The following is a 15,345-nucleotide window of genomic DNA, read 5'->3' as shown; positions in this document are numbered from 1 at the left end:
GAAGGGCAGCTATGGACATTGTTTTGTGTGCGTGTGTGTGCGTGTGTGTGTGTGTGTGTGTGTGTGTGTGTGTCTGTGTTTGTTTATTGACATTACCAGCTGTTGAACATGTAGTTTATAATGATGAGTCTTGTCCGATAAGCAGCTTTTGCAGCATGGCTTACGTGACAATTTCAAATGGGGTATAAGCAGGAAAACACACAGACACACACACACAAACATACATATACTGTATACACACACGCACGCACACGCATGCACAGTAGACTCAAATTCATAACTAACTTTATCCTTTAACCTGAAAATAAATAACTTTAATCATCCAAATTGTATTGTGATTTTAAACCTTTTCAGAGAGATATGTATGTAACTAAGGGGAAACAACATTCAACCTTTTACACGCAAAAAGCAGAATGTGTTCACCGTCAGCCTCGACTGCTCTGCCGTCACCACCAGCTACACTAACGTGAGCAAACCAGACGTGCAACGAAATGATCTTACATACTATGACACTTATCATTATTACACAACTTTCACATATTGCAACATGGCTGACATAAAAGGCTCGCTCTGGCCCTCAAGCCAAGTGGACACACATTACTGTAGCTGCAGCTGGGCGAGCAGCTTACAGTCATTCAGACACAGCAGAAGAGACCTACATTTTAATGAAAAGGTCCAAGCTTGCTCTTGAGTACTGAAGGCTGTTTGATTAGAGTGTGAGTTACACGGGGTGTGGCTGCGGACAAATCACGGTGACTGACAGCCTGGTCAGCGGCTTCATGGCAACAGTGGCCTTGTGGTGACTTATTGGCTGAGGATGATTTAAATGGGAGGGTTGCATGCATCACTCTTTTCAGGGACTTATGCAAGCCATTAAAGAATTCCTCTCACAAACTATAGATTTTATGGGGTGAGAAAATTGCAAGGGAAGATAACAATTAACACGTTCGCCACCAATTTGGTAACAGTTATGATTGAATCAGTCCCTGCTGATTCGTGCTCTGGGACCAGATCTGTCAGTGCTGTGAACAGTAGCTCACTAGTGGAGGGAAAAAGAAGTAAAAACAGACGTAAAAACAGTTGCAATGCAGTTAATTTTCTAACAGTATGTTAAATGGTGGTATATCTTTGGTTCGTATCCTTGGGGATCACAGAGTGTCTCAATCCCTGGGTCGACTGGAGCTCCGGTGGTGAATGGAGAGCGGTGTGATGAAGGCCCTGGCATCATATCAATTGCTTTTTTTCATGTCACAATCAATCAATAAAGAAACGTCCCGTCTCATTCCCAGTATATAATCAAAAAGCTGTTCTGCCAGCGTATGACTCATGAGGTCAATGTCTCCCTCGTCAACAAAGAGCGGCGGACAGCTGACCTAAGACCAGCTTACAGTGCACACCAATTATTCTGACTGGCAAAATATGACTCATGTATCTGAGGATTTCTTGGCTTTTTCTAAGCTCCAGGTGCACTGCTGGCAAGTAACAGGCTGGATATTTCATGACACAAACATATTTCAGTCTGTTTAATTACACACCTCTAATGCTCGACACTCCATCTGTCATAATCTGACTTGGCTTGATTTAATTAACCCTACGCATCTGTTACACCAAGTACGAGTTTAAAAAGTCGATAACCCATGTGTTTTTATGTTCCCCGTTGCCAACGAGGACTCTATCTGTATGAACGGCGTCAACGGTTCTGTGATCATTTTATCAAGTGTGGGTTCTACTGATGGGACCAGGAGCAGCCATCTGTGGCACCATTTGTTCTAATAGAGCAGCTGGTCTCAGAACAGTAATACTCCAGAGGAGGCTCTGGCAGAGGGCCAGCTGTGCTTTGGCCTGATGGTTCATTTAGTTGCTGGAGTTAAAAAGCCACAACAACGCCATAGACCCGTTATGCAAGAGTCAGCATCACTTGTCAGTCAGTGATACTGTGAGTGGGTTTTACAAGCAGCATGAATGGGGAAGTCATTTATAACGAAAGAGAGAAGGTCTGGATATGGAGATTAAAAAACAAACATTCAGGGCCCTAGTTTCGTGGCGCAGCGCAGGGTCAGTTTGGCAGTTTGGTGGATCGCCTGCGCCAAGGGGGTGTGGCGGCGCAGCAGTGGGAGGTGTCACAGATTCAGCTTGGCGTAGCAGAAGTTTCGTGGCAAAAAGCCTCGCCGAGACTGCGCTGAAAGCTCGCCAGCTCCAACCTGGTCTACTCTCGGCGCAAGGCGTAAATAAAGTCCATTCATTCAATGCGAATTACAGCTGGCGGAGTGGAAGTTTGGCGGACCGGCGCGCAGTGCGCACACGTCACCGAGACCTCACAGGCAGGTTTCCACAGTTCCAGGCACATTTAAATGCAATAAATAATCACAACAAACACTATTTAATGCAACTAATTGAATCAACACGTGAATTTATATCTATATAGATTGTCCCGTCACATCTGACGTCAGATCAAAGGCGGATGGCACGCGTAACGGAAACTCAGCCTCTCGGACCAAAACATCTCCCTCTCTCTCTCCTGTTTTTTTATAATATCGGCATTGTTATTATTATGATACGCGCGCACAGCGCGTGATGCGCGTGGTGGGAGCGGCGGCGCTGCTTCTGTCATCAGGTTGTCAAGTGACGGAACTTGCACTGAACCTCCCCTAACGCATTAAAGGAGAGGAGAGGAGCTCATCTGGTTGGTGAAGATCTGAATCGGCTGTATTAATCCCACTCCACGCCTCGTCTCCTCCTCGTCTCCCACTCACGCCTTCTTCTCCTCCCTCTTTCCCACTTGCGCGGGTGGGAGTGACGGGAGGTGTGCCTGCGCGAGCCTGCGCGGTGCACGAAACTTGCAAAGTCCAGGCGGACACACCCCGTCGGCGTGCGCGCTGACTATGCCTAGTCTACGAATAGGGCCCTCGGTCACACGATTCCATCCAGAGAGGTGACTTTTGACTTCCAGGCCAGTCCTGTTGTGCCATAAAGCCTCCCAATGTAACAGAAGAAACTAAATCCATCTCTGACTCAACTTCTTTACACTGATTGATACCAAACCTTGAAGTGAATGATGCTGCAGAAGAGAAGAGAAGAGAAGAGAAGAGAAGAGAAGAGAAGAGAAGAGAAGAGAAGAGAAGAGAAGAGTCTAAATCAGAATAGTGGAAAAAGTCACCAAACAGAAATGTAAAAGAACACACCAGGAAAAAGATTATTGTGGAGCTCAACATTTTACCATCGTTAAGTTTGTCCCATGTTGCAGGATATGATGCTTCCAGTGGAACAGCTGAAGGTTTAAGTTATCTTTCATAGACTTCGTTACAGTTCCATAAGTAAATAACAGTGACTGAGTTAATAAAGATATTTATACATTTATAAATTTAATTTTTTAATTAAAAATGCACCAATCATGAAGCAATCTGAAACACACTGGGGAAGCAAAATGTTTCAGGCAAGAGTAGAGTGTCCCACGTCTGCCTTGTAAAAAGCCCTTTTCTGCACTAATGGATTACATGATCAATGAACCGACTCATTTGCATCTGTTAGTTGCTGAGTTTGCAGGCGGCTCTGCATTTATCGGACAGAAGACCACCTCTGGAATATAGTGACCTTCTTTAAGGGTTAAGATGTGCATCCTATGCCCCAGGAAAATCTGATTCATTCCACCTTGGGATAGACAAGGACCTTCTATCATTTTAGAAGTTAATAACCATCTTAATTGTTTTCAAGTCCGTACTACTTTCTAACAAGCCATCCAAAAGCTTTATAAATAACAGCGTTATTAATGGTTATTTTACTTATTCCAATCAGTAATAATTCATTTAGAATAACCATATAATCTCCTACTAATGTTTATAACTGCAGACATGGAGGTGGCATGTTTATCACTATCACAATTAGCCATTGGTAAATTATTGATATAGGGCCATGGGGGTCCCACTTTCTTAGAATCATATTAATATTGTAACAAACAGTGGCCATGCATTTCACACTTGTCTAAACACAGCAGTCAATAATATAAACATTTACAACTGCAGATTTAATACTTTGTTGGTAAAACATGTGCTTGTAAATAGTTGCTGCCATGCATAACCATGGCAACATTAGTACGGTGTTGTTATTACTGATTTATAACTGATCTATAAATCATCCATTAATAAAGCCATGAGTTCCATGTTAGAGCTTCATCAGATCATCGCCTCTGCCGCGTGCACGTTTGCGCCGCATTTCTTTGTCTCAATGCGCGAGTGTCCTGTTCGCCCGCGCGCGCGCGCGCAGCCTGGGAGCGCTCCTGCTGGTGTATGGAGGGTCTTCAAATAGAGCCGGGCTGCGGAGCGACAGAGGCGGGCTGAGAGGGACGACAGAGGCGGGACTGCTACCGGAGCGTGTGAGCAGGGCAAAGAAACCCGACGAGGATGAACAAGTGAAAGCCTGCATCTCTCCCGGAAGTTGGATTCAAGCAGCAGCAGCTCCATGAGCGGGAAAAACAGAAGCAAAGAGGAGAAAGAGCATGCCGCCAAAGGTGAGCGATGATGAACCCGAATCAGGGACTCGGGGTCAGAGATGTTATCTTTTTCTGTTTTTAATTTACTCTCACGGAAGAGGAAAATATGAGAAATAATAGCAAAATAGCACAAAACCTCCAGGAAATGTAGTACTTATTATGTTGATGTGAGCACATTGTAAAGCAGGAGAGCATATAGCGCGTGCATGTATTCCATTCAGCCAGTGTGTATCCGGCTGCAGAATCGCTGACATCGCTGCTATTCCCCCACAAGCCAATTCATTTCTCCCTCCGGACGCAATAAAATCCACGCGCGACTAACCGCAATGGCAACTGGGAAACTATCATTGCCATGGAGACAAAAAAGGGAGTTGCCCTCGTAATCTATGAAGGAGACCTGCTCATTCACAAAAAAGAGGGAGATTTTCCTCACAACGAAGCCAATTGTACAGAATGCATCAAATAGAAGCAGCCCAATCAATCGATCTGAGTGTTAATCATATTGTGTTATAATTTAAATATGCTTCCCCCCCTTAAATCTCAAACTGTAGGCCTAATTGATGTTCCTTTACATTTGCAGTCTTTCCATTAATCGGAGGTGGAGTTTAGTTTATGCAGTAAATCATGTGGCTACAGGAGGAATACAATGTAAACCTTCTCACACGTGGTGCAAAGCTGCTGCGTGGACAAAAAGTGAAAACACTCACGATTAAAGATCGTAGACGGCAGCTGGCCTTTGAGATTTTAACGGGATGAAAATGTGAAAACGGTTAATGTTATGTCAGCCTGTCTGTGGCAAAAACACACACTTCAGATAAATTGAAAGTAAGTCTGCATTCAGCTATAACTGCATTTTAGATCTTTTATGACCGTATGATTTAAATAAAGACTAGTCACTAAGCTAATTCACAGAAAAAGAGAAATCATCTGAATCACAGATGTCTCTTTCCCAATGTAAGACAATGGGGAAAATTCTTTTTTGTGCCCAGCATCACATGACTGACCTGGAAACTGTAAGTTTGGCCACAATGTCAAATTTGCTTCTGGACTGGGCCATTAGGGGTTGCTATAGTAACACGTGGTTGACCTGAGGCTAACTGCTGCCGGTAGAAGAGTAATAAACCTTATATATGGTATCCTTTACTCTTGAAGCAATAAAAGCAAGTCAATAAAGTGGAAGATTGCTTTATAAGATGATATATCCACTGAGAGACCAGAACAATAACACACCCTGTATGCTGGAATTCCAATACATCAATCCTGGAATAAACCAAAATATTACATGTTTCAGTATAACGCTGCACAGGGCAATTACACCATATACCATAGTAGCCAATAAAACCGAACTTTTAAGTGTAGCTGTTCAAGTGGCTCTATATTTTTGATTAGTGTCTAATGAGCTTGAGTAAAAGGGGCATCGCTCCCAAACGGCTGGAAGAGATTATGACTTTAATCTACTTTTTAACGATGAAAGTAACAATAAACCACATGCAAGTTAGTACTTTCCAAAATGAAGATACTTCAAGTGTTGAATGGAATAACAACAGAAGACATCCAGAAATAAACTGTTACTGAGCAATTACTGAGGATGCATTCATCACACTGATTAGTTTAAAGCAGCACAACGTCACATAATGTATTCTCTTACAATCACAGAAATACTTACTCAAATATCTCTCTCCCCCCCTCGGGTGGACAGACTCGGTGTCATATGTCACTTTGCGCTGTTCTCTACATAATAATGGTGGCATCAAATATTAAGTTTGGGTAGGACAAGAACTCATTAACATCTTGTTCTTAAAGAGATTAGGCTCATGAACTTGGATTACATTTTTTGTGCCCACGTGTGTGTGTGTGTGTGTGTGTGTGTGTGGACTCACAAATAAGCAGCAGGAGGAGATGTTAATTAACCCAGATTGTGACCCAGTAATACCGCAGTGGAGGTCAACATCAGCAATTAAGGCTCATCAGTAGATGGGGTTTCTGTCCCCATCATCCTCAAACGTACTTTGAACATGGTCAGCATTATGTCTGCTACCTCGGCATTTGGATGGAGCATGTTAGCAAGCGTTGAACTCAAAGCTGCCTCTCAGAGCCTCTAGTGAGGCTTTAGGCTTAGATTTGTTTTGATTATCTCATGATTGTAACTTAGTTTTCCATTTAGATCATGAAAAGATCAAGTAAGCCATTATTTTACTACGTTCATTTATATTTAGGGCATTTAGCACACGCTTTTGTACATTTGTTGAAAGAAAGAAACCACGACTTATCATCGCGATAAAGTAAGAGCAAAAAAGGAGTGTTAGGTCCTCATCTGAGTAAAGTAGTAGCTGTTCAGCAAGGATACCTAAAGTACAACAGATGATCAAAGTGCTATAAGTAAGAACCATCACTGACAGAAACATCTTTCTGAAATAGTACTTCCTGCCCACAATTAATTAGTTATTTTTAAATGGTTTTGTTTGTTGGTTTAAATGGTCACAATAGGAGCAAAATTGCTCCATATGGCTATGGCGCTATGTCTTGAACGGTGGAACATTTCATCGTTGTTATCCCCTTAGTCACAGCTCCTGATTACACCTTTTGTCGCAACAGTAGATGAGCTCATACGTCCTGTCGGGACGTGTTGGAGTTCTCAATGCAACAAAACGTGTTCTCTGGAGTCAGTCTATTTTAAAATGTCTATCCTTGTTTTCGTATACGTTACTCACATTCATATGAGGTTGATATGACGGTTTTTATCCAGTTTAAATATATATGTGTCAGTAAAACCGGCATATTCACACACACACACACACACACACACACACACACACACACACACACACACACACACACACACACACAGTTATCTGTATTATGGCACCATCTAGTGGCTGATTATGTAAATCACTGGTATTGAATTACAGCTGATGCTCTCCAAAATCTAAAGGGAAACTTGTTTGTTTTTTTATGAATAGACTGCAGTGATTGGTTACTGGCTACCTGCCCAGGCTGTTGGCTTTGGAGCCTTTGCCTAAACGATTGCTGGATCTTTGTGGTTTGTTATTTCAGGCCGAAGCTACAAAGCTATTTTGGGAGACACAATGTGTTTGTTCAAAAATAGAATGTACTTCAGTTAATTTGAGCCAACGGAAGGAATGAAGGAGAGAAGGAAAGAAGGAAGGAGGCAAGAAGGAAAGAAGGAAGGAAGGAGAGAAGGAAAGAAGGAAGGAGAGAAGGCAAGAAGGAAAGAAGGAAGGAGAGAAGGAAGGTGTGCAGGAAAGAAGAAGGAAATAAGGAAGGAAGGAGTGAAGTAAAGAAGGAGAGAAGGAAGGAAGGAAGGAATTAAGGAAGGCGAGAAGTAAAGAAGGAAGGAAGGAGAGAAGGAAATAAGAAAGAAGAAAAGGCAAGAAGGAAGGAGAGAAGGCAAGAAGGAAGGAAGGTGAGAAGGAAAAAAGGAAGGAGAGGAGAAAGGAATGAAGGAGAGATAGAAAGAAGGAAGGATAGAAGGAAAGAAGGAAGGAAGGAAGGAAGGAAGGAGAGAAGGAAATAAGGAAGAAGAGAAGGAAAGAAAGAAGGAAGGAGGGAAGGAAGGAAGGAGAGAAGGAATGAAGGAGGGAAAGAAAGAAGAAAGGTGAGCAGGTAAGAAGGAAGGAGAGAAGGAAGGAAGGCGAGAAGTAAGGAAGGAAGGAAGGAGGCAAGTAAAGAAGGAAGAAGAGAAGGTAAGAAGGAGGGAGAGAAGGAAATTGAGGGAAGTAAAGAAAGAAGGAAGGAAGGAGGGAGGGAAGTAAAGAAGGAAGGAGAGAAGGCAAGAAGGAAGGAAGGAAGGAGAGAAGGAAGGAATGAAGGAGAGAAGGAAGGAGAGACGGCAAGACGGAAGGAAGGAAGGAGAGAAGGCAAGAAGGAATGAGCGAAGGAAGGAAGGAGAGAAGGAAAGAAGGAAGGAAGGAGAAAAGGAAATAAGAAAGAAGAGAAGAAAAGAAGGAAGGAGAGAAGGAAAGAAGAAAGGAGAGAAGGCAAGAAGGAAGGAAGGAAGGAAGGAGAGAAGGAAAGAAGGAAGGAGAGAAGGAAGGAATGCAGGAGAGAAGGAAATAAGGAAGGAGAGAAGGCAAGAAGGAATGAGCGAAGGAAGGAAGGAGAGAAAGAATGAGGGAAGGAATGAGAGAAGGAAATAAGGAAGGAGAGAAGGAATGAAGGAGGGAGGTAAAGAAGGAAGGTGTGCAGGAAAGAAGAAGGAGACAAGGAAATAAGGAAGGAAAGAGGGAAGTAAAGAAGGAGAGAAGGAAGGAAGGAGAGAAGGAATTAAGGAAGGCGAGAAGTAAAGAAGGAAGGAAGGAGAGAAGGAAAGAAGAAAAGAAAAGAAGGAAGGAGAGAAGGAAAGAAGAAAGGAGAGAAGGCAAGAAGGAAGGAGAGAAGGCAAGAAGGAAGGAAGGAAGGAAGGAGAGAAGGAAAAAAGGAAGGAGAGAAGAAAGGAATGAAGGAGAGATAGAAAGAAGGAAGGAGAGAAGGAAGGAAGGAGAGAAGGAAGGACGGAGAGAAGGAAAGAAGGAAGGAATGCAGGAGAGAAGGCAAGAAGGAATGAGCCAAGGAAGGAAGGAGAGAAAGAATGAAGGAAGGAAGGAGGGAAGTAAAGAAGGAAGGAAGGAGAGAAGGAAACAAGAAAGAAGAGAAGGAAAGAAGGAAGGAAGGAGGGAAGTAAAGAAGGAGAGAAGGAAGGAAGGAAGGAAGTACATTTGTCAAAAGAAGGAAACAAATAAACCACAACGTATCATTGCCGATAAAGTAAGAGCTAAAAATAGAACAAGTGTTAGGTCTTTATCTGAGTAAAGTAGTACCTTAAGATCGAAACGAAACAAGGAATGAGCGAGAGAAGGAAAGAAGGAAGGAGAGAAGGAAAGAAGGAAGGAAGGAGAGAAGGAAGGAAGGAAGGAGAGAAGGAAGGAGGGAAGTAAAGAAGGAAGGAAGGAGAGAAGGAAATAAGGAAGGAGAGAAGGAAAGGAAGGAGGGAAGGAGGCAAGTAAAGAAGGAAGGAGAGCAGGTAAGAAGGAAGGAGAGAAGGAAAGAGGGAAGTAAAGAAAAAAGGAAGGAAGGAAGGAGGGAGGGAAGTAAAGAAGGAAGGAGAGAAGGAAGGAAGGAAGGAGAGAAGGAAGGAATGAAGGAGAGAAGGAAAGAAGGAAAGAGAGAAGGCAAGAAGGAAGGAAGGAAGGAGAGAAGGAAAGAGGGAAGTAAAGAAAGATGGAAGGAAGGAAGGAGGGAGGGAAGTAAAGAAGGAAGGACAGAAGGCAAGAAGGAAAGAGAGAAGGAATGAAGGAGAGAAGGAAGGAATGAAGGAGAGAAGGAAAGAAGGAAGGAGAGAAGGCAAGAAGGAATGAGCGAAGGAAGGAAGGAGAGAAGGAAAGAAGGAAGGAAGGAGAGAAGGAAATAAGAAAGAAGAGAAGAAAAGAAGGAAGGAGAGAAGGAAAGAAGAAAGGAGAGAAGGAAGGAAGGAAGGAGGGAAGGAAAGAAGGAAGGAGAGAAGGCAAGAAGGAAGGAGAGAAGGAAGGAAGGAGAGAAGGAAAGAAGGAAGGAATGCAGGAGAGAAGGAAGGAGAGAAGGCAAGAAGGAATGAGCGAAGGAAGGAAGGATAGAAGGAAAGAAGGAAGGAGAGAAAGAATGAAGGAAGGAAGGAGGGAAGTAAAGAAGGAAGGAAGGAGAAAAGGTAAGAAGGAAGGAGAGAAGGAAAGAAGGTGGGGGGGGGGAAAGTACTCTGCTCTCACCTGGTTTACATCATACCTGACAAATCGCACCTTTCAGGTCGCATGGAATGGCTCTATGTCCAAACCCTGTTCTCTGGACACGGGTGTCCCTCAAGGCTCAGTATTAGGACCGCTTCTGTTCTCACTATACACCAGATCACTAGGTTCTGTTATTACATCGCATGGATTCTCCTACCATTGCTATGCAGATGACACCAAGCTGTTCCTCTCTTTTCCCCCAACCTCTGACACTCACATTGCAACTCGCATCTCGGACTGTCTGGCTGACATTTCTGTCTGGACAACTGCACATCACCTCAAGCTTAACCTGAATAAAACCGAACTCCTCTTCATCCCAGGGAAAGACTGCCCTCGCATGGACCTGTCGGTCACTGTCGAGGACATCACAGTATTACCTTCCTCAACTGCGAGGAACCTGGGTGTAATCCTCGATGACCAACTATCCTGCACCCCCAACATCACTGCTGTGGCCCGATCCTGCAGATTTGCCCTCTACAATATCCGCAGGATTCGGACCTTCCTCACAAAGGATGCAACGCAACACCTGGTCCAAGCACTGGTCATCTCCCGCCTTGACTACTGCAACTCTCTCCTGGCCGGACTCCCGGCCTCTGCGATTAAACCATTGCAGCGCATCCAGAACGCTGCAGCACGCCTTATCTTCAATCTACCCAAATTCTCCCATGTGACCCCCCTCCTCCGTGACCTCCACTGGCTCCCTGTTGCAGCACGCATCCAATTCAAGACGATGGCACTGGCCTTCAGGGCCATCAATGGAACGGCACCCATCTACCTTCAACCACTGGTCAAACCTCATGCCCCGAAGCGAGCACTTCGCTCCTCTACTTCAGCTGGCCGGCTGGTACCACCCTCGCTGAAATCAAACAAATGTCGCTCAGCAAAGTCCAGACTCTTCTCTGTTTTGGCGCCTCAGTGGTGGAACGAACTCCCGACTAATGTCAGGACAGCAGAGTCATTTGCCATCTTCCGAAAAAGGCTCAAGACTCACCTGTTCAGACTTCACCTCGACTCTACATAGGGTCATTCCGTGTCATTTCATCAAATTTCTGAAAATCTTCCCACCTGACCATCTCAGAATGTCCTGAAAAAATTCAAGTGCAAAGATACACTTGTTAATAGGACAAATCCAAAACATTAGGTCTCTACTGTCAATAGTTTTCTCATGAAACATCATTGAATGAAGGGTAGTTTAGACGGTTTTTGGCATCATGCTCTGAAAAGCCATTTTTAAACAGCAATATCTGGAAAACTATCTCACGTGTGGCCTTCAAAATTTTTACAGAGTATATCTGTTACTAATAGCCTCCAGACGTGAAATATCAGGGGTGTAGCTCAATGATAACCTAGTATGGTAGATAGTTAAAATGTGGCTTGTTGAAATAAAGTAGTACATTTGAAGAGTGGCTGAGCTCCCATTTTTGCAGATAAAAGACTTCTATCACTTCTACCTCTATCTCTGGTGTTAGCTTAAACATTCTACAAAATATGGTTTCTCTCAGATGATTAGTTTCACAGATATTAAGGCTCAAAAATGGAAGTAAACACATCTTTGCCATTGTCATAATCCAAAAAACTGACAACACGTATCAGGTCCAAACTTACTTTTTTTGAAAGATCATATTCTTGTTAAAATCATATTAAAAAATCGGGAGGGGGTTTTGCCTCATTTTGTCGCAGTGATTTTTTAAAATCCTGATATTGGTGGGGTTTTTGTGGCCGTTTTTGGTACTGCATGTCTTAATATCCTACAAGTAAACATCACAGCAGGGCATTTCAATTGTGTTTTTTACCATTTACCAAAGACTTACATGTGACTAAATGCTACTGATAAATTTAGCCTCACGAAAACATTAAAATGTAGCACAGTTGTAGAGGCAATAAGTCCTTGGATGTGAGTTGAACATGCTGAAAGCAGCTTTTAATGTCTTAAACCATGAACAAACAGCATAATATTGAAGACTGTACATTTTGTCATACTTTAAGTATATAAATTACACAACCAAATCAAATAATAATCTTAATTTGAGCATAAAGATTTTACATTACAGTAGAAAAGTCTCCAAAGTTTGATATTGAATAACACAGGGGCGGGGTTAGGGGATGGCTACTTGGGCTCAAGCCCCGGATGTTTTTGCCAAAGCCCCGAATGTTTACAGTAGGGGGGGGGGGGGGGGGGGGGGGGAAGCTCAACGCGGTTTATGTCAGTCTCCCTCCCCTGACCGCACCGGAGTCTGGTGTAGCCTTCCTGCAGTACCGGAGTCCAACAGAGAGGCAGCAGCAGCGGGAAAGTAACCTGCGTTCATAGCCTGTCCTGCCAAGAAGAAGTGTGTCCTCTCTCTCTTTCCTGTGTTGATTCCGGCCGCGGGTTCAAATCGACATGTCAGATGGACGTAGCTACATGATGGACAGAAGAAACTTTTTCTCGGTGGCGCAACGACCAACAATTAACGACCAACGTCGGAACAGATGTTTTAGGTCTGTGAATGTTAAGATTAATACTCGGTGTGTGAGAAGTTATTGACTGACAAAGTAGTATCTTTCAAGTGGGCAGGTGGCCGAGTGGTTAGAGCGCATGCCATGAATACCCGTATACGCAACCGACCCCGGTTCAAATCCAGGCTGGTGGTCTTTTGCTACATGTCACACCCCCTCTCTCTGCTGTGTTTCCTATCTGTCCACTGCTAATAAAAGGCATCTATGCCAGAAAAAAATCTTAAAAAAAAAAGATTTAAAAATAGAGTTTTTGCTAGATGGTTTTCATTACCGTCGGTTGTAATAACAGTTAGCATACGCAGAATATATGCCAGAACTTTGCGCATACATCTTTCGTCCCTCTGGGCTAAGCCTCGGATCTCCCATAATCCTAGATCCGCCCCTGGAATAACAGTTTGTCTCTATGCTCACTATGAGACAATATGTGAGTTGTGTGTATGATCAGAAATGGTGGATAGGAAGTATCAGAGATGTTTCAGATGAAGATGTATTGGTTCAGTTCATGCACCCACATGGCCCTGCCAAGAGTTTCTACTGGCCAAGAAGAGAAGACATGTGCAATGTCCCACTGCAGCATAGAATTGCAAGGATTGACGTTCCCTCTACAGAAACTGGGTGCATGTATGCCATCAAAAAAGATGAGCACAACAGAGCAGAGATGTACATTAGACAATTTGTAAAGTGACTGCCAAATTAATGAATGTGACGAAGGAATTGGATCTAAAAGATGAAAAATGTGTGATCCCTCATAGTGAGCATAGAGACAAACTGTTATTCAATATCCAACTTTGGAGACTTTTTTATTGTAATGTAAAATCGTTATGCTCAAATTAAGATTATTATTTGATTTGGTTGTGTAATGTATGTACTTAAAGTATGACAAAATGTACAGTCTTCAATATTATGCTATGTTTGTTCATGGTTTAAGACATTAAAAGCTGCTTTCACCATGTTTAACTCACATTCAAGGAAGTATTGCCTCTGTAACTACAACTGTGCTACATTTTAATGTTTTCGTAGGGCTAAATTTATCAGTAGCATTAAGTCACATGTAAGTCTTTGGTAAATGGTAAAAAAAACACAATTGAATTGCCCTGCTGTGATGTTTACAAGTAGGCTGTTAGGACATGCAGTACCAAAACCGGCCACAAAAACCCCACCAATATCAGGATTTTAAAAAATCACTGCGACAAATTGAGGCAAAACACCCTCCTGATTTTTTAATATGATTTTAACAAGAATATGATCTTTAAAAAAAAGTAAGTTTGGACCTGATACTTGTTGTCAGTTTTTTGGAATATGACTCTGAAGTTGGGCAAAGATGTGTTTACTTCCATTTTTGAGCCTTAAAGGAGAAATCCGGTCATTATTAGAAGCAAAAAAAACAGACAAAAATTGACGTTGCCTAGCCCGAGATCTGTACCTGCCTGGCAGCCTTCCAGACTCGCTCCAATGCTAACCCATTGGGGCAACTTGTATCTGCTTTCCTGGGCCTCAGAAAACAATTCCAAGACCTATGCAACACAGGTTGGGTCCGTACCAGACACCACGGCTCTCGTTTAGCTCAAATAGTGTGTCAAAACGACATAAATATGTGTGTTTTTGCATGGAGTTACTCACCTCAAATCACCCCGTAGACATTAGCAATAGATAGCCGAACGCCTGTCGTCCCTCCCAGTCACCGCAGAGACGAAAACGTTTTCCACGTAGTTTTGATTTTGTATCCATAAAGAAACGACCGAGGTGTGCAGTCGTCCTGTCCGTAATAAATCCATGAAGCTGTTATGTCCATATGTATGACTATGATACAACATAGCAACGATAGCTTCAGCTAGTAACGTGCCGGGCGCTCGTCCGTCCCACTCCCCGCAGAAACGAAAACGTTTTCCTCGTAGATTTTGTATCCATAAAGAAACGATCGAGCAGTGCAGTCGTCATGTCCGTAATTCTGAGATGGTCAGGTGGGAGGCATTTGATGAAATGACATGGAATGACCCCATAGCATGACCCCCCCCCCCCCCCCCAAAAAAAAAAAATAGCACTCTGATCTTAGCACTGTTGCTCTTAAGGTACTACTTTACTCAGATAAAGACCTAACAGTTGTTCTATTTTTAGCTCTTACTTTATCGGCAATGATACGTTGTGGTTTATTTGTTTCCTTCTTTTGACAAATGTACTTATTGTAAGTCGCTTTGGACAAAAGCGTCTGCTAAATGACCTAAATGTAAATGTAAATGTAAGTAAAGAAGGAAGGAGAGAAGGAGGGAAGGAAGGAATAAAGGAAGGAAGGAGAGAAGGAAAGAAGGGAGGAAGGAGACAAGGCAAGAAGGAATGAGCGAAGGAAGGAAGGAGAGAAGGAAAGAAGGAAGGAGAGAAAGAATGAAGGAAGGAAGGAGGGAAGTAAAGAAGGAAGGAAGGAGAGAAGGGAAGAAGAAAGAAGAGAAGGAAAGAAGGAAGGAGGGAAGTAAAGAAGGAGAGAAGGAAGGAAGGAAGGAAGGAAGGAGAGAAGGAATGAAGGAGGGAAGTAAAGAAGAAATGTGAGCAGGTAAGAAGGAAGGAAGGCGAGAAGTAAAGAAGGAAGGAAGGAGGCAAGTAAAGAAGGAAGGA

This window comes from Eutrigla gurnardus (assembly GCF_963514095.1).
Source record: "Eutrigla gurnardus genome assembly, chromosome: 15".
NCBI lineage: Eukaryota > Metazoa > Chordata > Actinopteri > Perciformes > Triglidae > Eutrigla > Eutrigla gurnardus.
Note: the sequence above shows the minus strand (reverse complement) of the source record.